At 48.7% G+C, this 21,595-nt stretch overlaps 1 protein-coding gene across 2 annotated transcripts in view; it reads left to right on the top strand.

The window, feature by feature from the left end:
- INPP4A (inositol polyphosphate-4-phosphatase type I A) overlaps window positions 1–21,595 on the top strand; it is a 139,963-nt gene that overhangs the window by 12,885 nt on the left and 105,483 nt on the right. The gene's annotated exons all lie outside the window — the stretch shown is intronic.

Genomic DNA, 21,595 nt, shown 5'->3' with positions numbered 1-21,595 from the left:
CGGTTCAGTGTAAGGACAGGATGAAAGACCAGAACCTGTGGCATAGCTGTGGCCCCGGTAAGTTCTTGGGGAGAAATCAAAACTGTCAGCTTATCTCACTGTGCCTGTCCAAGGCAGAAGCCTCTTCTCGGCAGTGACCTTTTGTGTCCTTGGCACATGTGCCCTCAGGTCCACCTGGCTAGAATGTAGGACTGCTTTTCCCCCTCTGGGCCAGAAGGTGTCACACCTTTGAGTTTGGTCTTCTGGTTGTTTTTATATTTAATCACTTTAAGAGTACATTTTCCCGATATATGCGTGTATATGTAAGTGTGGTATTCTAGGTGTTAGAGGCTAAAGAGAAGGCCGGTAGGGTAGGGCACACAGGAAAGGTGGCCTCTCCTTCTCTCCTGGATTTGGGGAAGCATCACAGGGCATCATGGAGACAGATTTATATGTTGTGGGACAGCAGCTCATGCTGGGGGTTTTAGGAGAGACGAGAACAGCAGGACTGAGGTAACGCATCACGCAGGAGGCTCGGGGGAGCAGGGCCAGATCACCCGGGGGCTTGAGGCCCATGGGGCCCTCTGCAGGGTTGGGGCTTCATTCATCTCACACTGGAGGGGCTTTCAACTTTTTAAACTTTTTATTCTGTTTTACTTGTATCTTTGTAGTTTTAAGTGATAAAAGCACTTCTGCCATTTTACAGTTTGGAGAGACCTTTTCTTAGATTATAATAATTCTTATAACTATACCTATGCTCTAGCCACCCAGTTTGGGGAGTTTGTAGGCCAAGAGTCAGCTTTCTTATCTCCACCCACGATTGCCCCTGCAGTTGTGGGTGCCATAGCTCATTGAGCACTGCATGGCAGTGGGTCCCGATGCACGTGGCCACAATGCCAAACCACAGGGCAGGGTGTCCCTGGCACTCGTGGTGTCAGAGGTGATGCTGTGTCTGTGAAATGATAGAAGTGAAACCCAGTGCTGGGGAAAATATACTGCACTCCCCTCCCCTCCAAGCCACCACCTGTGAAACACTGGACCCTGAAGGGAAGGAAGCACTGGCGTGTAAAGAACCCCAGAAATACTAGTTTCTAGAAACTGTATTAATTGCCCCATGGGCTCTCCCTCAGTGAAATAGCTGCCTAGGCAGCTCAGTCGGCCCCACCTTGTCCATAGCCACACTCTCCCCGTGCCTCACGGGGTCTCTGCACAGTGGATGTGGTGCAGACATCTGAGCACAGTCATGCCTGTCAGACAGTGGCTGTAGAGGGCATGTCTGGTAGAAGACGGGGACCGGGGTTGGGTTGTGATTCTGCTAAACCACCCTTCATGCCTCAGATTTTGAGACTCTGAAACTTGGGGTGCAGACGTCATTGCTCTACATGCGGTAGGGGAGGCAAACTGCGTGGAGGGAGCAAGTCAGAGAAGAAGGGCAGAGAGGAAGGGGGCTCATGGTGCCAAGGTGGTGGCCCTCCCTGTGGTTCTCTCACCTGCAGAGGTGATGCTGCCCAGAGAAGGGGCCCTTGAAATTCTCCCCCCTTTAATTAGTGACTGTGCACTAAAATCTGTTGGGGGAAATTCTCAAAGACCTACTTGTACTTAGCTTGATTTGACAAATGTGATGACATTTTCTTTTATGTTTTCTAGTAGGCAAACATTTTCATGGCTGAAAAATTGTAAGGTACAGCAGACTATATGGTTTAGCCCATCTGTATCCCATCCCCCAGCCATTCAGTTCATCTCCCTGGGGACACTCATGCCATGAGCTTCTCGGGTGTTCTTCTCACGTTGCGTGTGTGTATGCTACCTGGCAGGTAATGCATGCATCAGTTATTTTCACACCCGTGGTGCCATGCTGCATTCTCACTGTGCTCCTCACCTTCTCTGTCATTGGAACATGAAGAGTTTCGCGTTCTTTTGTCCAGCTACAGGGCTGTGCTGAGAGATTCTGTAGCCAGTGCTGAGGAATGCATGTGAGGCTCTTTGCAGACTCTGCTTGTGCTAATGTGTTAGCCTACAGAAGAGGCAGCACCTGCCTTGCTCTGAGGCCAGGGCCTGGCCTCTGGCTGGATTCAGTGTCACCTGGCTAGACGGAGAGTGAGGGTTAGTGATGTTTTGGAGTTTCTCCCCGTTTATTTCAATTTATGACCTGGCATATAACTTTTTCTTTGGGGGGTGGACAGCCGTTGATGATTACATATTACTATTTGCAAGATACATATCTTTAAAGTATTACCTTCTAGTTACACATACACCTTTAAACTAAGCTGTAGCCTCCCAGGTGAGGCTTGCCAAGAGTGCCTTTGACCCAGGCTTCGGGAACATGAGCTCTGCCTCGCCTACCAAGGAGCTGACGGAGCTCACAGAGCTGTAGGTATAAGGACAGATGGTCCCAGAGGGCCCTCACAGCAGCCAGGACCATGAATGCACAGTGGTTGCAGAACTCCAAATTCCTCCCTGTGGTGGTGCTAGCTGTGCCCCCTCAGTGTGTCAGCTGCTCCAGCCAGTGTGCCCCATGTCTCAGAGGGAAGGGGACAGCCTGGGCAAGAGCATTGTAAATATGTTTTGGAGTCATGTTGGATGGTTGTCTTCCGCTTCTGAGTCTGAAATGGCAACTCGTTTATCACAGGTGGGGTGGGTACGAATTACCCGAGGACTGGGAGGTAGAGGAGTGGTGGACTCCCCGGAACACACCTGCCCCTTCTCACTCAGGAGGTATTTTAGGCACAAGGGAAGTGCCTGTTGCCGAGCTGACCCTGGGGATCTGCAGGAGAGCAGGGTGTCTGTGTGTGCTGGTGAGATTGCTTATAAGGCTTGTGTGGGATTCAGGACAGGTTGGAGCTATGAGCCTCCATGGGCAAGTGAAGGTCTGGTAGATGTTAGATGTTAGTCGCCCAGGTCTGCTGTGTGCAGTGCCAGTAGCCCAGGAACCCTGAGGCAGCTCTTCCTCTAAGCCATGGTTCACTCCGTGCACACCTCTTGTCTCCGTCCTGCCCTGGTCGTAGGTATCAGCTAGCTAGGGTATGAGGTCTCTACCCAGCAAATGTAGCCTAGCCCTGGCAGAAGCAAAGAAGAATGGGTACAAAGAAGACAGCTCAGAGAGCCTGCAGATGGCTGCTTTCAGGAAGTGAATAGGCTTCTTTCTGTTCATTTTCTCTAAAATACTCTTGAGGTTTTGAGGCTCCACCCTGAGCCCTTCGTGGCCAAGGCCAACTGTGGCTTGGTGAAAAAGGCGATGTTCAAATCTTGCGTAGGCTGAGGAGGAAGGCTGGGACAACCCAGCCCTGCTCTGGAACTGAATGGCGCAGACAGGAGGGTGGAGTGCCATCAGGATCCTGCTGCCTCATCCTCCCAGTAGCCCTGGGGAAGCTGAGGCCACAGAGTCTGCACGGGGAGGCTGAGCACATTGGAGGAAGTGGAAGTATTGCACATCATGGGTTTCGACACTTGGGACTCACCCCTCAAGAAGGAAAACTGAGAATAGGGGTACACAGAGCAAGGACTGAAGAAATGAAAAGGGGAGGGAGAAACCCCTGCATACAAAGGAGTTGCAGTGCAGTTTGGGGAGGGTCAAATGGGAGTAACCCTATCTTTTGCTGGCCTAACCCACCCTTCTCCCATGGTGGCCCTGGCTGGGGCAGAGCTCTCAGGCTCACACTGGGAACCGAGGCACCAGCTGCTCTTGTGGCAACTGCAGGGCCTGTGGCTGGGAGAAGTGCATGTGCTGTGTTGAAGGTAAGATGACCCTGTGTTCAAGGTAAGATGACCACAGCTCATCATGCCTGAGGTTGGGAGGATCTACTCCAGGCAATATCAGCGAAGGCCATCCTATAAAATACTTGAATTAATTGTCCTAAATGTTTAAGTCAAATGTCTGTGGCAAAATCATATTTATATGGGATAAACTAAGAGTCCTTGGGAAGCTTTGGAAAGTCTCCTTTTTAGGACAGTTAAGTGAGACAGTATCCATGAACCAAAGGAGCTTTTGTAAGGGGGGTGCAAGCTTGTTATTCCAGCATATGGTTGTAGTTTTACACACAGCTTTTGGGGATGTCTGGTAGCCTAGGGAGAGTGGCAGGTACTGTCCATCACCAATTGGGATTTCTCAAGTTCCTACCATGTGCCAGGTGGTGTGCTGGTTGCTTTGTGTCCACTTCCCATTTAATCTCCTATATGACCTTACTGTGGCTGCTGTGACAAACTTGGTGGCTTAAAACCACAGAAATTTATTCTCTTAGTGTTCTAGAGGAGAGATGCCAGAATCAGTGTCTGTGGGCTGAGAGAAAGTGTCAGCAAGACCATGCTGCCTCTGGTAGTTTTAGGGGGAATCCATTCCTTCAGGGCCTTTGGTGGCTGCTGTCATGCCTTGGCTCACAGCCCCCTTCCTCTGTCTTCATAGCCAGCCACGCAGCATCTCATCTTTGTGACTGCTTCCTTCTGCTTCTGTCACGTGGCCTTTCTTCTCTTCTCTTTGAAATCTCCCTTAATTGTTGTCTTTTTCTTTTTATCCTTATTTTTGCCAAGGACCCAGTAAGGAAGGACTGTCACTCTCCTTCTTATAAGAACATTTGTGAAGGCATTTAGGGCCCACCCAGATAATCTAGATCATCTCATCTCAAGATCCTCCATTTAATCACACCTGCAAAGCATTTGCCACGTAAGGTAACATTTGTAGGTTCCAGGGAGTAGAAAGCAGACATCTTTGGGGGAGCGTTATTTGACTTTCCACCTCTGGATCTTTTTTTGAGACAGGAGTCCCACTCTGTTGCCCATGCTGGAGTGCAGTGGCATCATCGTAGCCCTACTGCAACATCAAACTCTTTGGCCCAAGTGATGCTCCTGTCTCCCCTCCCCAATAGCTGGGACTACAGCACATCCCACTATTTTTTTTTCTGTTTTTAGTAGTGACAGGTCCTCACTCTTGGTTAGGCTGGTCTCAAACTCTTGAGCTCAAGCAATCCACCTGCCTGGGCCTCCCAGAGTTCTAGGATTATAGGCGTGAGCTACCACGCCCAGCCTCTGTGTCTTTTCTTTTTTTGAGATAGAGTTTTAGTATGTTGCCCTTGGTAGAGTGCCGTGGTGTCACAGCTCACAGCAACCTCAAACTCTTAGGCTTAAATAATTCTCTTGCCTCAGCCTCCCAAGTAGCTGGGACTACAGGCACCTTCCACAACGCTTGGCTATTTTTTGTTATAGTTGTCATTGTTGTTTAGCTGGCCTGGGCTGGGTTTGAACCCACCAGCCTTGGTGTATGTGGCCAGCGCCATAACCACTGCACTACAGGCGCTGACCCTCTGTGTCTTTTTTTTTTTTTTTTTTGAGACAGAGCCTCAAGCTGTCACCCTGGGTAGAGTGCCTTGGCATCACAGCTCACAGCATCCTCCAACTCCTGGGCTCAAGTGATTCTCCTGGCTCTATCTCCCAAATAGCTGGGGTTACAGGCACCTGCCACAACCCCTCAGCTAGTTTTTGGTTGCAGCCATCATTGTTGTTTGGCGGGCTGGGACTGGATTCAAACCTGCCAGCTCAGGTGTATGTGGCTGGCACCTTAGCCGCTTGAGCCACAGGTGCTGAGCCTCTGTGTCTTTTTTAATACTTGTTTCACACTTGTGTAGTTTTTGGCAGTCACTGAGTAACCACACCAAGCTTCTGAACTCTTAGAAGTATCAGGAAAAGAACCTCTTTCTTTCCATCTTGGATGCTATCTTAGTTCTGTGCTGCTATCCACCTGAGGCTGGATAATACCTAAAGAGAAAAGCTGTACATTACAATCTGATGGGGGGAAGGCTCAAGACTATGCACCTGCGTCTTCTGAGGGCTTCAGGCTGCTTCCACTCATGGCAGTGAAGGGGGACCAGTGTCTGCAGAGATCACATGATGAGAGTGCAAGCAAGAGGGAGAAGAGAGATGCCAGGTTCTTTTTAACAACCATCTCTTGTGGAAACTAATAGACTGAGAATTCCTCGCCATTGGATTAATCTATCCATGAGAGATCTGCCCCCATGACCCAAACACCTTCCATTAGGCCGCACCTCCAATACTGGACATCAGATTTCAACCTGAAGTTTAGAAGGGACAAAGATCCAAACCACAGCAGATGCCTTGTGCCTGCTCCACACAGGCCTCACCATCCCCTGTCTGTTTATGGTTCAGCAGTTCTCGGTGCAGTTAACTTGGTCCCTGTTTAGTCACTCTTTCCCCCCCTATTGTCTGCACATAAGCAAGGCAGGCCTACTGGCTTGAGGATAGGCTGTGCTTATACCCATAAGAAATAGTGCATTGGGAGGGTGTGCAAATGGTTGACTCACTTGTTGAAAGAACAGTCAAAAAAATAAAAAGAAGCCTGAACAACATAGGAAGACCCCTGTTTCTACAAAAAAATGGAAAAGTTAGCTAGGTATGGTGTCACTCACCTGTAGTCTCAGCTACTCAGAGGCTGAGGCCAGAGGATTTCTTGAACCTACGTGTTTTGAGGTTGCTGTAAACTATAACATCACTGCACTCTGCCCAGGGCAAATGGGTGAGACTCTATCTCAAAAAAAGGGGTGCCCCAGGTGGGAGGTCTCACACCTGTAATCCTGGTACTCTGGGAGCCTGAGGTAGGAGGATCACTTGAGCTAAGGAGACCAGCCTGAATACTAAAAACAGAAAAAATTACCTGGGCATGGTGGCATATGCCTGTAGTCCCAGTAATTCAGGAGGCTGAGGTGGGAGGATCACTTGAGCCCAGGAGCTTGAGGTTGTTGTGAGCTAGGCTAATGCCACAGTACTCTAGCCTGAGGCCACAGCACTCTAGCCTGAGCAACAAAGTGAGATTTTTGTCTCAAAAAAAAAAAAAAAGAGTCAGTAGCAAATGACCTCCCTGTCCCCCTTCTTCCTAGCTGGTCTTTTCCCTGTTTATAGCCACTTCTCAGCATAGTGGCCCATGGCTGGAGAACACACGTCCACATTGTTAGATCTTTCTAAATCCTTGACACAGAGCTCCAGCCAGCCATTGAGAGTACTTGGTGCTCAGAGCATAGTTCCCTACAGCCCTAGGCCAGGTAGCCGTCCCTGGATTTTAAGGAGCTCACTTCTGTCTCAGGCGGTATAAGCGGGGTGGGCAGGCCTGTGGAGGCTAACCCAGTGCAGTGCAGCTCCTGGCCAGAGCCCTGAACGCTCCAAGCTCCCGCTGCATGGAGGGGCAGGCATGAGGCCTACCTGCCGCAGGTTCTGAACACTAAGGGGGTGGAGGGTGTGGAGCAGCTGGCACAGGTGGCATGAGTCTGTGTCCCTGAGTGGCCCTGCTCTTCTCTTCCACTGGGAGGTGTGGCCCCCTGTGCTAGGACCTTTTCTCTTCCCGGCCAGCACTGAAGGAGCAGGAAGGAGAAGTATGATGGAAGGAAGAAGGAAGAAGTGGTGGCCAGTTGGGTGGTCAGTTTCTCGGTGCTGCCTCTGATTAGGTGTCTAGTTTGGGGCCATGCTGCAGGAGGACTGGAAGATATTTCTAAAGAATCCTTCACCAACCTTATTTGAATAGGTTTCAGGGAGGTTTTATTTTTTGCTACCACCTTGTTGACCTGTAGTTTCAGAAACCAGAATGGTTTCGCCCAACCTTTTGATTTGAGGTCACACTAGAATAGTGTTAGCTGTGGGTGTGAGAGGCATCTCCTCTGTGTGTGTGAGTCTGTATTGGTGTGAGTGTGCAAGTGTGAGTCTCTGCAGTGTGTGTGTGCGTGTGTTATGTATGCATGTGTGCGTGCTTGTGTGCATATGTTTGTGTGTCTGTGGTTCCACGGTGGGTGGCTAATGCGAATGACATCCTGACCTGCACCCCCTGAGAAACACCGTGTCGTTATTTTACAGTCATTCCACCTAGGAGAAAAGGATGAATGACCCTGTGGGGTTAAAAAATTATTTGAGTTTTGAAAAAAATTTTCCCTTTAAACTTGGCAATCTTGCAAAGCTATCAAAAGAAAATGTAGAATTAAAATATATAACAGGTGGGAGTGTGATTTTTTTTTTAACTTACACTTAAGGTTTCTATGGTATTTCATCATATGTAGAACATTGCTGTTAGGCCATCTGAGAATTTTAAAGTCTTATGTGGATGAAAGCAAGCCTGCTTTTGAACATAAGGCCTTGCTGTGCTGCTTCTGAGAGGCTCAGCCTCAGGTTGAGCTTTCAGCAACCAGGGATAGACAGACACCCAGTGTTTGTTTGTGCAGATTTGAAGTGCTTAGATCAGCAATCTACAAGCTTCTATTTCTTTATTTAATGTCCCACAAACCCTGAAGCCTCCCAACATGTTATTGACCCTGTTAGTAAATTTTCCCCAGACCCCAGGAGTGCCTGAGGAACCCCCAGCAGGGCTGAAGTCACAATATCATGGAGTTCAAAGTTATAGATCTGGATTCTCCCACATGCCAGGCAAACTGCCACTATGTCAAGGCTGGGCCGTGGGCTGAGTTTTAAAGAGGAACAATCCTGGATGACTTTGAAAGGCTCTCGGGAGGTCCATTGACTGTGGTGTTACTGGGATTGCACTGGAGGACCACCTGCCCTTGTCCCTCTCTTTGTCTTCTAATAGCAGTGTGGGAACCAAGAGTTTGTTTTTTTTCTAGATTTTTTAAAATTAAATCATAGCTGTGTACATTAATGCAGTCACTGGGTACAGTGTGGTGTTTTCACATAGATTTTAAAATACTCTCATCAAACTGGTGGGAACCAAGAGTTTTGACTAGAATAGTTCCTGTCCAACATGGCCTCTTTTCGACCTTTTTTTTTTTTTTGCAGTTTTTGTCCAGGGCAGAACTTGAACCTGCCACCCCGGTATATGGGGCTGGCACCCTCCTTTGAGCCATAGGCGCCTCTCTCTTTTCGATCTTCTATATGATTCCTTTCTCATTCTGTCCTGAGGCCGGGCCTGTTTCTACCCCTCCTAAAGCAGCATGCCGTGTCCACATGGCTGAGGACCTGGGGATATAGGAGGGCATGGCTTTGAAGGTAGTGAGCTTGAGCCCTGGGTGGGGTCTGTGGTGGGGGGAGGAGGGCCCAAGGTCCACAGCTGGGCTTGAGGCCAGCACTGCTCCCGACAGTTCCCTCAAAGCTTGTCCAGAGTGGAGGCGTCAGTGGTGTGAGCACACAGATGGCAGTGCACACAGACTCGAACCCTCCAGCAGAAGTGGTCTGCTCTACCTGATAGGCCCTGCCCCTGGAGCCTCTATGGGAGGTTCTGTTGGGAGGATGCAAACTGAGTAAAACTCTTTTGGGGGTGGGCAGTCCAGTGGCATGTGTCCAGGGAACCAGTTCAGTTGTGCAGATCTCTTTCCCTTCTTCAGCTCCTTCTGCCTTGCGCAGCCGCTTGTGTGTTACCCTGTCCTCACTTCTGTGGCACCTCCCCAAGCTACAGCCGAGGACTTTCTGATGTTTGTGGTAGGCCTTGAAATCCATGTATCCTCACCATAAAGCATCTGCAGAAAGGGGGAAGTGAGAATTGGAGTCTGAAATACTCTTGTTTCAGAACAGGGAACCAAGGCCCAGAAGGAGCAAATGACTTGCCTGGAGTCTCACAACTTAGCTGGGCAGAGCTGGTGCTGGAGCCCAGGCCCAGGGCCTTGCCCCTCTGTGAAGTGCTCTTTTCTGCTGCCCTAAGCTGCACTTCTGCTTGCTGTGGAGAGAAAGTGCCCCGGGGAGGAGTAAGGGTGGGTATCTTAGGTGCAGTGTAGATAGGTGATAACCTTGTTGTCAACTGCCCACCTCCCCCTCTGTGCTCTGGGATCTGGCCTTGATGGATCACATCCAAAACTCTGTGGTGTGTTCAGGACCTTCTGGGAGGTGCCACTCCCACAGTGGGCAACCTCACCTGGGCTGGATAGTGGCTACTGGGCTGGTGCCACCTTTTGACCTTTGGCCATGCCTGTGGCACCTTGTGAGCCTAGGCCAGAACACCTTGTTCCGGGCCCACTGACCTTTCTGTTTTTCTTGTGTTCACCCACCCATTCCTGCGTCCTCTGTCCCAGGTCCTTGAGGTGCCCTGCCTCCCATTCTTCAGTGTCTTATGCCCACCTTTCTGTCCATTCCAGCTGCCCCTGGGAACAGTGGAGTGCAGCGTTCACTTGTTTCTCAGAAGCAGGTGAAACCTTAATTAAATGCTCACCGAAGGTCACATAGCTTTAAAAAGCCAATCTGGGTCTTAAATTATGTTGACTTTCTACTTTACAAGGCAGTTGAAAGAAAATGTGTTGTAGAGTTAATGCATATGATTGGGGAAGATATAATTGACTTACTATGTGATGTTTTCATAACTTTTGTTCGAGGGTATTACATACCTTGCATAGTGATATACCATCAGCATTTAACTGACCTGTGGTATTCAAATATTACAAAAGAATATGTAGAGAAAACGCACCTCTCCCACTTATCTGCTAGTTCCCCTCCCATCTGTAGAGAGGGCTGGGTCGCAGTGAGCAGGGGTATTTGTTTCTATTTATTTCTGCCTAGAAGTGGGGAAGCTTCACAGAGAGGAACAGCTGTATGAATTGGTCATAAAGCATGAGTAGGACTTATTAGGCAAACAAGAACAGAAAGAGTATTCTAGGTGGAGGGGACAGCTTGACCAAAGTACGGAGAGTGCACATTTGGGAGGCTTTAAGCAGCAGCCCGTGGGTGTGGTACTTAGAAAGCTTGGGAGAAGTAGATGGGCAAGAAGACCCATCCTGGGTGGGACTTGGTACTGCGTCTTGTTTGTGCTGAGAGTGCCATAGAATGGATTTCAGGCAGGGGGTTAGCCCACCTTATTTATAAATTAAGAGAGCCCTCACAAGTTGTATTTTAAGTACCATGGGACATCAGCTCTTGACCAACTGGGGTGACAGAAGAGTAGGAAAGACAGCATAGGCCTTGGATGAAAGCAAAATCATGAGTAGCAGAAAAGGAGTCAGAATGTGGTACAAAATAAGCAGTCTGCTTAAAAGTTCATGTGAAATTTCACAGCACTTTGAACTTTTGCACATACATTGCTTTTATACTTTCGGCGTGACCAAAAATGGTTGCCGTAGCCTGCTGGTGGCCTGTGGCAGCCCAGGCTATGTTAGCAGGGCCACCTGTAGCCTGCTCCCTGATCCCTGGGCGGAGGGTGGGGAGAGGAGAGCAGCGCTGCCCTTGGTAGGGAAGGACAGGACTCTGCGGGGGGCCCCTGTATGTCTCCCTTGGTCACCGGTAATTCCAAATAACAGTGTGGAATGCGGCTATTTTTAAATTCTTTCCCACAAATGCACTATCTTCTCATTTGTTTATTGAGGCTAATCCACAAATGTTTAATCCACCCACAGTTAATACAAATTTGATGGCAGAATCTTACTAAAATTCAGCTCCAAATAGCTTTGTGGTAACAAGTCTTCTTTGCAATGAGATTTTGCCCACGGTTTTCTCCTTAATAAAATGAGTCAGACTTGCCACATGAAATTTTTCTTATCTCAAAACTTTATGAAGCATTTTATTAGAATGGGTGGATAGGATAATGAAGATTCATATTGTAGAAACCCTTTTTTTAAAATTTGGGTTTCGATTGTTCCTAGAATTTTAATTTTGCTCATCGGCTGCTAGAGTTACTCCCAGCTTTGGGGTCAGTTGGTACCAGGACAGAAAGGCCAAATCCTAGTCACTCTAAACACAGCTCCACATTTGAGTAGGAATGGCCCTTGGGAGGGTTAGAGCCCGGGAGCTCCCTAGAGCAGGGCTTTCTTCTCTGGGGCTGGACTCTATATGTCTTAGTGAAGAGCCCTCCCCCACCATTCTCTTTGGGTGTCCATTCCCCAGCTGTAAAGTTGTTTTTTTTTTTTTTTTTTTTTTTTTTGAGACAGAGCCTCAAGCTGTCCCCCTGGGTAGAGTGCTGTGGCATCACAGCTCACAGCAACCTCCAACTCCTGGGCTCAAGCGAGTCTCCTGCCTCTGCCTCCCGAGTAGCTGGGACCACAGGCGCCCGCCACAACGCCTGGCCATTTTTTGGTTGCAGCCATCATTGATGTTTTGGCGGGCCTGGGCTGGATTCGAACCCGCCACCTTATGTGGCTGGCGCCTTAGCCACTTGACCCACAGGCACCAAGCCCCCAGCTGTAAAGTTGAAAGGCCCTCAGCTGTGGTGCTGTGGCCCAGCTCTGGGTCTGGGGTCTGGGCAAGAGGTGGGTGGGGATTTCCTGGAAACCTCTCCTTGCTCTAGCATGGCTCCAGCAAGGTCCACCTTCATCTAAGTTCATGGTTACTAAAGGGTTTTCCTTTATGCACCATCACCTGGGAGTGGTCAAGATTGCCAGACTCCTGTTGCCTGTCCTCCAGAAATTCTCACCAGCCCCCTGGCCCATTCTCCTCCTGGCCTGTGAGGATAGTAGGTTAAGTTTGTACTTTCAATAGATTACTGACTTTCACCGAGGCCTGTTTCCTGTCATAAATATTGCCTATTCTCAGGGTGCTTCCTTGCTGTCCTTGGTCCAATAGCTTGGCCTGAGTGCTTCCAGACCCCTGTTTCTCAGTAGATAAAAGTGCCCCTTGGGTCTTGGGATTACCAGATGGGCTTAGCAGGAACGACAGTAATAATAGTAGCATTTCTGTGTGCCAGCACATTAATAGGGATTAAATCATCTATCTAGTTTTTGCACCAACCCCATGAGGTAGATCATTCTGTGACACCCATTTCACAGAGGGGAAAAACTGAGAGCAGAAGGTTAAATGTGTTACCCCTGGTGAAGTACACAGACAATCAGGCCTCAGAGTCTGTGCTACTAATGCTAAAGCTACATGAGTCTTGCTGCTTGGGTGCATTGGCTACTTCCCTGAACTGCCCACCTCAAGCAGTTCTTCTGGCTCTTTGTCCTGAGCAGGTGTGGTGGCAGTGTTCCCTGACCACAGCTAACAACACAGAGGAATAAGCAAAGCCTCAATTTTGGCGGGTCTTGGACCGTATGGGCTGGCAATCACCTCTCTTCTGCCCCGTGTCTCTAGGAACCACCAACATTGGTCTAGTGGAAACTTTGCTGTCTTTGTTAGAAAGAGCAGGCCTACCTCAGTCCCACCATTAGTGACTGTCCTCATTCAGCCCAGAGTCCAGGCATCTGATGAGCACAGATTTTCTACCTCCACTCCCCGCGTCCCTGCCACCTCATACCTCTCACAGCCTGGCACCCACTTCCTCGAGGAATGTGGGTGCTGCCCAGGAGACCACAGTTGAATGGGGGAGCAGAGGCGGAGGGCCCCTTTGACGTGTGCAGCCTGGGTTCTGCCTTGAGAGGCATGGGAGGCAGGGATCAGAACTGTGAATCAGGAGGACTCAAGCAGCCACGTTAGTTCTTGGGACCTCACACTCCTGGTCCTTAAAGCAGGGCTGGTGTGGGAGTTGGGTTAGATGCTGCGCACAGTCCCCATGTTGTGTGTTGTGCAGTGCTGCTCTCCACACTCTGGGTCTATTTTATGGCCTGTTTAGGAGCTGCCTTTGATCTCCCTAAAATAGGATGTGCTATTTTGGACACTGCTGAGAGAGGGATGTGCGCTTAAAGCTAAAATTGAGTGCACTTTTTAATTTGCGGGTGTTTCCTTTTTCTGTCTCAGCTACACTGTGTTTAAGTCATAGTGGCCCCCCTACGTCCCCAGGAGGACAGACTCAGACAGGCTGCACTTGGGGAAGGCCTCATCTTGATGAGGGAGACGGCCACTGGAGAGAAGGACTCCTGCTCACTTAGGACCCAGGACAGTTGCATGTCAGGGAGCTGTAGGGTTCTGTTCCTGGATGGCTTGTCTGTTGATCTGGGGACCAGGTCATTAGTCCAGGAGTTTTAGGGAGTCCATGGGATGAGAGGCTGGGCCAGCCTTACAGTCCAGCTGATTGGTTCTCTGCCGACCTGTGCTACACTTAAGAGTCTGAGCAGGAGTGTATAGCTCATACCCCCAATTTCAAGTAACGGACTTAGCTCTGGGTAGATGTCAAGATTCCCTCCACAACCTTCTTTCCAAAAGCCCCCCCATGGTGATCTCCTTTAATGGTTACCAATGTGGTTGTAGAGAGGGTCCCTGCCCCACCTGGAGGCAGAAACGTGAGAGAGTGAGGTGGGAGATTGGGACAGATTGTGGAGACAGGTGCGGCTCTCTGTCCCATTATTCCATCCTGGCCCATGTGCATTCAGTTCTAGCATCGCTGAACATGAGCCACACCCATGACTTTCTGTTGCAGTGCTGCTTTCCTGTTTATTGAAAAGAAGGAGGTCCAGTTTTTTGTAAAATTTTAGGACTTAACTGGAAATCATTGTGTGAAGCCTCGGGGATTTATTCTAAGATTGCAGGCTAGAGATAGCTACTCCCACTGGAGTGCCTTATAGTCACCTGGAGGACTTGTTTAAGACAGATTTCTGGACCCCACCCCCAGGGAGTTGCCTTTCATTGATGGGCACTTCCTCCAAGCACCCTAGTGTTACTGTGGCTTGACTGTCCACAGACCACACCTCCAGCTGCCCTGCAGTGCTTGTTCCTGTTCCACTCTTCACTCAAGATAGTCTAGCTTATTTTTATCACCTTCCTCAAACTGGGGTACTTCTTTTAGAGATAATTGATAGTACCTCTAATTCTAGCACTGGGTTTGGCTGATGGTGGGAACCTGCTGTGTCCCAAGCAGGAGTTCCTCTTGGGTGTGAGTTGAGTAAGCTGTTTTTAAAGTCAGAAGCTGGCTGCTTTGCCACAATAATTACATGCCAGGTAGAGATAAATAAATAAATACAGTAGCATCTCCATAGTTGACCATCTCCCTACACTGACCTCCTCCTTAATTTGACCTAATTTTTTAGACAGACATGCACCATGTGTTCAGATCAGTACAGGAGGTCTGATTCCTTATGTTGACCACCTCCATCTGTTGACCAGTTTGTTACAGTCCCTTGGTTGGTCACCTTGTGGAGAGGTTCTGCTATAGCATGGTCGGTAGCATCTCTGCATAGGGATCACTGGTTTGGACCAGCTTATCCTAGCTGTGGGAACCAGAGTTGTGACCCTGCTGTTTACGAACCCACAGTGTGGGCTGCATCATGATACTCTCAGGTGTGCCAGAAGGCATAGAACCCACTTGTAGCCTGTAGCCCCCAGTTTGCATGACATAGAGAGTGTGGCCAAATGGCAAGAAATCATGTGGACACATGGAGTAGCTCCCAGGTGGTTGTGTGCTAGCTTCTCTGAAACAAATAATAGTTGCAGATGGAATTTGGGGTACAAAGGATAGCAACAAATCTATTCCCCTCTCTGAAGAGGGTAGTCACATATAAGGAAAAGAGCCCAGCTGTCTCCTTGGGTCCTGGTTGTCCAACTTGGATTGAGCTGGTTCCTAAGTGATAATCTCTGGGGCCGTTTGTGCCTGACTCTGGGGTGGCTCCTGCCTCAGGGTCTGTCTGTCAGGATCCATGTCTCAGCTCTGCCTTAGTCTCTACTGGTATCTGAAACTACCCCCCAGACCTGTGACTTGTTTGTGACTTCCTAGAAAGCCTCTGCCAGAATGCTGTCTTCACAAGGCTTTAGGAACTGCTCCAAACAGCCCAGCAGGAGTGCTCTCTGAGGTCATCTTTTTTTTCTTTTTTATTGAGACAGAGTTCCCCTGGGTAGAGTGCTGTGGCATCGTACTTCATAGCAACCTCTTACTCTTGGGCTTAATAGATCTTCTTGCCTCAATTTTTCTATTTTTAGTAGAGACAGGGTCTCGCTTTTGCTCAGGCTAGTCTCGAATTTGTGAGACTCAAGCAATCTACCTGCCTTGGCCTCTCTTAGTGCTAAGATTACAGGCATGAGCTACTGAGCCCGTCTGAGGTCGTCTTCTTCTAGCTCCGGCTGTGGGCTTCCTCATCTGCTGGGCGTTCTTGCCGCCACACCCTCTGCTGCTGGCCTGCAGGGTAGGCACAGAGCCCTCCAGCTGTGGCCCTCCCTGCTGGCCCCAGGGCGCCTGCCCTCTCAGCTATTGCTGAAACCCTAAAGCCTTTTTTCCTGTTTCTGCAGGGGACCTGCTACAGCTCCTGGTTCTCTTTCTGTCTTTGGTGGGTGGGGACACAGCCCAGTGAGAGATTGGGTCACTGTGTATTTACCATGTGCTGGGCAACGTGCCAAGTACCTGCCTAGGATCAGTTTATTAATCTCCAGCTACCTGATGAGGTCATTATTATTTCCATGTTACAGAGGAGGGGAGGGGTGCTGAGAGAGATGTGGTGTAACTTGCCCACATTTTTATCTGGTGCCTTATCTTATGCTCTTGTGGCACAGTATAGTTTTTGCTGTAGAAAGGTTGTAATTTTACCTAGGTTAAGAACATCATTGCTGACCTTGGGTCCTGTTCTCCTGAACTGTCATTTCTGGAGATACGGGGCTTAGTCTGGGTTCACTCTCCTTTGGGAGGGTCCTGGCCTTAATGGGATCTCTGAAAGAGTAAATGAGCAAGGCTAGCCAGCTCCACGAGTTTGTACACTTGACCCCCTCCCTCCTGGCCAGTGGCCTGCCAGGCAGATCGTGCCCCATCTCCAGACCCCTGAGTGGCCAGCAGCCTCAGACCGTCCAGGACACTGAATCTCCAACCAGCCTGCCTTGTTGCCAGCTTGGCCCCAGGGTCTATGTGTCTGTCTGCCCAGGCAGACTCCCTTGGACAGGCCTAGAGGGGTGCGAGGGGGCAGGTGGGAGTGCTTAGGCCCTTCCATCCCCAGGAAGGAGTTGTGGTGCAGCACGTACCCCCTCCCCCCCGCCCTCCCTAAAGCAGATGCAGATTGCAGATGTGAGAGAAGCCCTGAAAGGAGCAGGCAGTGCATTCCCAATGTATAGATGAAGAAACTGAGCCCAGAAAGAATAAGGAAGTACTTGGGGATTGGCCTTGACACAGACGTGCTGCAAGTCTGCTAGCTCCTTTTCAACTCTAAACATTCTTTAGAGGTGAAGGTCCTAATAAAACAGAATTTAACCAGGGCATCTGTGAAATTTTTCTGCATCTGGTGTGTTCATCTCAAGGTCAAGGGTGTTCCTGAGTGTCACTCATTGTAATTCCTTACCCCACAGAGAGACCAGGAAGCGAGTAGGAGGGTTGAAGGAACACTGTGGACCTGGTGTGACCTTTGAATGGAGTGAATTTATCTTTCTCTGAAAATTCTCTGGAGGGAAAGAAACTACATGCACTTTCCCAAAGCTTCAAAGTATTTCCTAACTCCAGCGAAAAATAGCCGGGCGCTTGTGGCGGGCGCCTGTCCTCCCAGCTACTTGGGAAGCTGAGGCAAGAGAGTTGCTTAAGACCAAGAGTCGGAGGTTGCTATGAGCTGTAGTGTCAAGGCACTCTACTGAGGGCGACGTGGTGAGACTGTCTCAAAAACTTGAAAAAAAAAGTGGTTTAGGTATAAAGATAAACAGTTCTCAAATAAAATGATCTCTCTCATGACATTGAGCCTCAGTAATAGATTCATGAGGAGGGAATGCCTCTTTCTGTTTCCAAGGGATCCTGCATGAGCAGGCAGGCTTGTATCAGAGAGAGAACTCTAAGCATTTAATGTCCTCCTTGGTAAATTGTGCTTTGCAAATCCTAGGAAAACAAAGGTTTCTGCATGGCATAGTGCTTGGTAGCCTTGAGCATCAGGTGGTCTTTGGGGTGCCCCCCCCCCACTTCCACTGCCTCCTCTGGCCTTTCGCTTCTCAGGCAAGTCATTTCTTCATAATCACTTTCGCCTTTCCTTCTCCTTTATTATGGGTTTGCCATGTTGGAGTTGGGTTGCTCAATATCTTGTCCTGGTTTAATAGCCCGACATCGTGTGGTTTAGAAACTTGAAAAGTTTAAATAAGCAGAAGCAGTGTTAAGAAAGTGGCACAGCAGGGATGAGGGACCCTGTTGGGTCCCCTTGCTCTGAAATGTTTCCTGTGTCCAGGTCCCTTTCCTCTCTGCCTTTACCCCTAGGATTCCCATATTATCACACTTTATGGCTAAGAGTTTTGGGTGGTCTGGGTAAAATCTCACACCAGAGGGATGGAAGGCTAAATTGCTTCTCATGACCATCTCAGTCAGGCATTTTTTTAGCTTATTTGTGCCAGTCAAAAGAGGGTCTTACCAGGGTTTAGTCATGTATTTTCTGAGTATGGGGCTCTATAAAGAGAGCATTTTAGAAAGGGGGGAGGTTAGAAATGAAAGCAGCCAGCAGAAAGGTGGCCACTGTAGCAAGCAGAACGGGGCAGGCTGTGGGCAGCTGTGCAGTGGCCTCTTCCCTGTGCACTGTCACACCTGCCAGAATGAAGGTGTCTCTTCAGTGGACCTGTCACAGAGGAGGCCAGCAAGTAGCAAGTCAAAACTGACAGTGGGCAGGCGTGGCAGACATCCAGGGGTGAGCCTCTGAACAGTGCTGGGAGGTGTTCCAAAATGGTATGTGTACATCCTCCTGCTTAAAAGAAAAGCATGGCTTCTGGATCTGAGCTTTAAAAAAATTTTAAATTATCTTCACATTGCTTTTTCTTTTTCTTTTCTTTTCTTTTTTTTGAGACAGAGTCTCAAGCTGTTGCCCTAGGGAGAGTGCTGTGGTGTCACCATTCACAGCAACCTCAAACTCTTGGGTTTAAGCGATTCTTTTGCCTCAGCCTCCCGAGTAGCTGGGACTACAGGTGCCTGCCACAGCGCCTGGCTATTTTGTTGTTGTTGTTGTTGTTGCAGTTGTATTGTTGTTTTTTTAGCTGGCTTGGGCCGGGTTTGAACTTCCCATCCTCAGTGTATGTGGCCGGCGTCTTGCCAACCGAGCTACAGGTGCTGCCCTCACATTGGTTTTTCGAAAGGAAGAATTAAGAAGTGAAAATATCTTATACATTGAGTATCCCTGATCAAAAAATCCAGAATCCAAATCCAAAACTTTTTGAGCACTGATGTGATGCTTAAAGGGAATGTCCATTTTGGATTAGAGGTACTCTTCTGGTAAATATAGAATGCAAACAACCCAAAATCTTAGAAACTCTCAAATCTGAAATTTTGGATAAGAGATATTCAACCTGTACTAATAGTGATTTGGGGTATATTTTATTATGTCTTATAATAAAAATGTTTATCAGACAATACTGTATTTGAAAAATGACAGGAAGAATGAATAATACACTTACCTTAAGTAAATGCCCACTCACCTTAAGATATTTTCATTACTATAATAGTACCATTGAAACTACACACGTCTCCTCGCCCCCTCTCTCAGTTACCATTACTCTGAATTTGCTCTTTATTTTTTCCATTCATTTAGTCTTTGTATTCTGTGATCCCGTCTTCACAGGTTTCATCCTAGAGAAGCAGGCAGGGCATATTAGTTCTTAGCTTCAGTCTTTGATGCTTATAGTCAGAAATAGCTAATTCTTAAAATGGGGCCTATCTATGGCACAGGGCTGCCCCAAGTGGGACAGGGTGGGGCTGCTGTGGGCTGAGTCCCCTCTGCCTCTCATCCTCCTGCCTGCCCTGCTGTCTTGGCACATCTGAGTTGCTGGTATGGGCATGGGCTTGTCCCCACAGTGGGAAGGACAGGCTGATGTATGTCCACCTTGCAGAGTTTGCTTCCCTCAGGCAAGTTCTCTCTGCCAGTAAGCACCCCTGTGGTCTCTGCCTCAACAAAGTATCACAACTGTCACGCCTGAGCCCTGCCCGAGACATATAGCAGCATGGACCAGCTCTCTGCCCCTTCTGTTCCTGGCCCTATCCCACCTTCTTTTTGGCCACTCTGCTCCCAGGGATGTTTAGACAGGTAGACGCTCTGCTGTGTGGCCATGCAAGGTGAAGAAGTCGCCTGTGTCCCACAGACCGACTGCATTGACAGTCGCGTGAAGTCTGCTCTTCCACTGTCCTGCCAGAGCCTCCACCTCTGCAGAAAGGTGCTCCCGTCCCCCCATTCCTCCTTGCAGATGCCCCTGCCTCTTCATGTTAACTGAAACATGGCTGCTTCTCTTGGAGGGCCTTTGTATTTGTCCCTCCTAAATCTCTTTCCAGAAGTAGGCTTGGAGTCTGTTTCTTCTTGAGCCACAACTGCACCATCTTCTCCACTTCTGTCACTGTTCTGTGTCACTCCAGAGAGGCCTGGGCACCTGTCTCTGAGGTCCTGTCACCTGATAACTTGGTGTCTGTATAGCATCACCAAGCCCATGGCCTTCAGCTTCCTCTCCCATAGTCATTCCTGAGACATCTCCCCCTTACCCACTCACCCCTCCCAGCCCACCTTTGTTTCCCTTCTGCAGACCCCAGCTTCTGAACCCCACACCTTCCTCCTGTGTGGGCTGTTCTCGGCTCCCTTTTCTCCCTGTCAGTCGGGTCCACTGGAGCTTCTTTTCTGTTAGCCCCGCAGTGAGAGATGACAAGCTCCGGTCAGCATCCCTGTGAGCCCAACCACTGGGGTATAGTCATGTGACTAGGGTGAAGGAGATATGTACAAGGATAGGGTGACCAGATGTCCCGCTTTTCAACAATTTGTCCCGCATCCCGCGGCGTTTTAAAAAAGTCCCGATTTTTGGAAAGAATGCATGAACGGGCAAGAACAAGAAGGGAATATATGGTTTTCGGCTGCCATGTGGCTATTTCGCCAGAATATGAGTTTTATATTATTTTTGTTAATTTTGTAATGTTAAACTGTAATAATAACAAATAATTGGTGAGAAGTGATTATCAAGAACTGCTTATCAAAGTTTGCATTGTTGTCAGGCCCCGCCCTGCCCCGCCCCCCGGCCATGTTGTCCCGCCTTACCGATGTTAAAATCTGGTCACCCTACACAAGGACTGAGCGGGTGGGGAGGGGGATGAGGTGTTGGAGGCGAGGTCTGGAAGGAAAGCCCTTCAGCTGAGTCTGGAGGGAGGCAGAGAGAGGACTTTGTCCCTTGAGCAAGCACTAAACAACCTACTCGGTACAGTTCCCTGTTAAATTTTGCATGCTTATTGTAAGAGTTTTAGTAAAACATGATCTAGAAAGAAAAAAAAAAAGAAAAGCACGATACATCCACTACCAGCATCACCATCTTCATAGGTTGTTTTCTAATCTCTTCCACTTTCCTGCTTCTGTGTATTATATTGGTAAATCTTTGAATCTACTTTTTTGCTTGTCAGGTTGTTAAAAACTTAGTCATTTTCATTTCAAATTTCTACATAGTATTTCTACCATATGACTGAGCCATTATTTACTGTTTCCCTGACAGGCATTTAGGCTGCTAGTACACTTTGCAGGGTGAAAGCCTTTATGATGTAAGTAATGCTTCAGTGAGCATCCTTGGCCGTGATCCTGCTGAGAATACTGATTTCTATCTTTGTATCAGTGGCTTTTCTGTCTCTGGGGCTGGTCTCTTGTAGCAAAAGTAGTGGGTGTGTGTGTCTCCGTGTGTGTCCATCCTTGTCCCCTTGTGGCTGAGTAAACTCCAGCTGCTGCACACTCACTTTGTGGGATGGGCTGGGTTTAAGAGAGTGTGACATTATCCCACTGAGGATACCAGCTTTTCAAGGTAATGGAAACCTTCTAGATCAGTGGTTCTCAAACTTCCTAATGCTGCGATGTATTTTCTTTTCTTTTCTTTTCTTTTTTTTTTTTTTTGATGAGTTTTTTTTTTTTTTTTGGCCGGGGCTAGGTTTGAACCCACCACCATGGGCATATGG

The sequence above is a fragment of the Otolemur garnettii genome, unplaced genomic scaffold, assembly GCF_000181295.1.
Source record: "Otolemur garnettii isolate 467f Iridium unplaced genomic scaffold, OtoGar3 scaffold00079, whole genome shotgun sequence".
NCBI classification, from domain to species: domain Eukaryota; kingdom Metazoa; phylum Chordata; class Mammalia; order Primates; family Galagidae; genus Otolemur; species Otolemur garnettii.
Note: the sequence above shows the minus strand (reverse complement) of the source record. Positions and strands in the feature narration are given on the sequence as shown.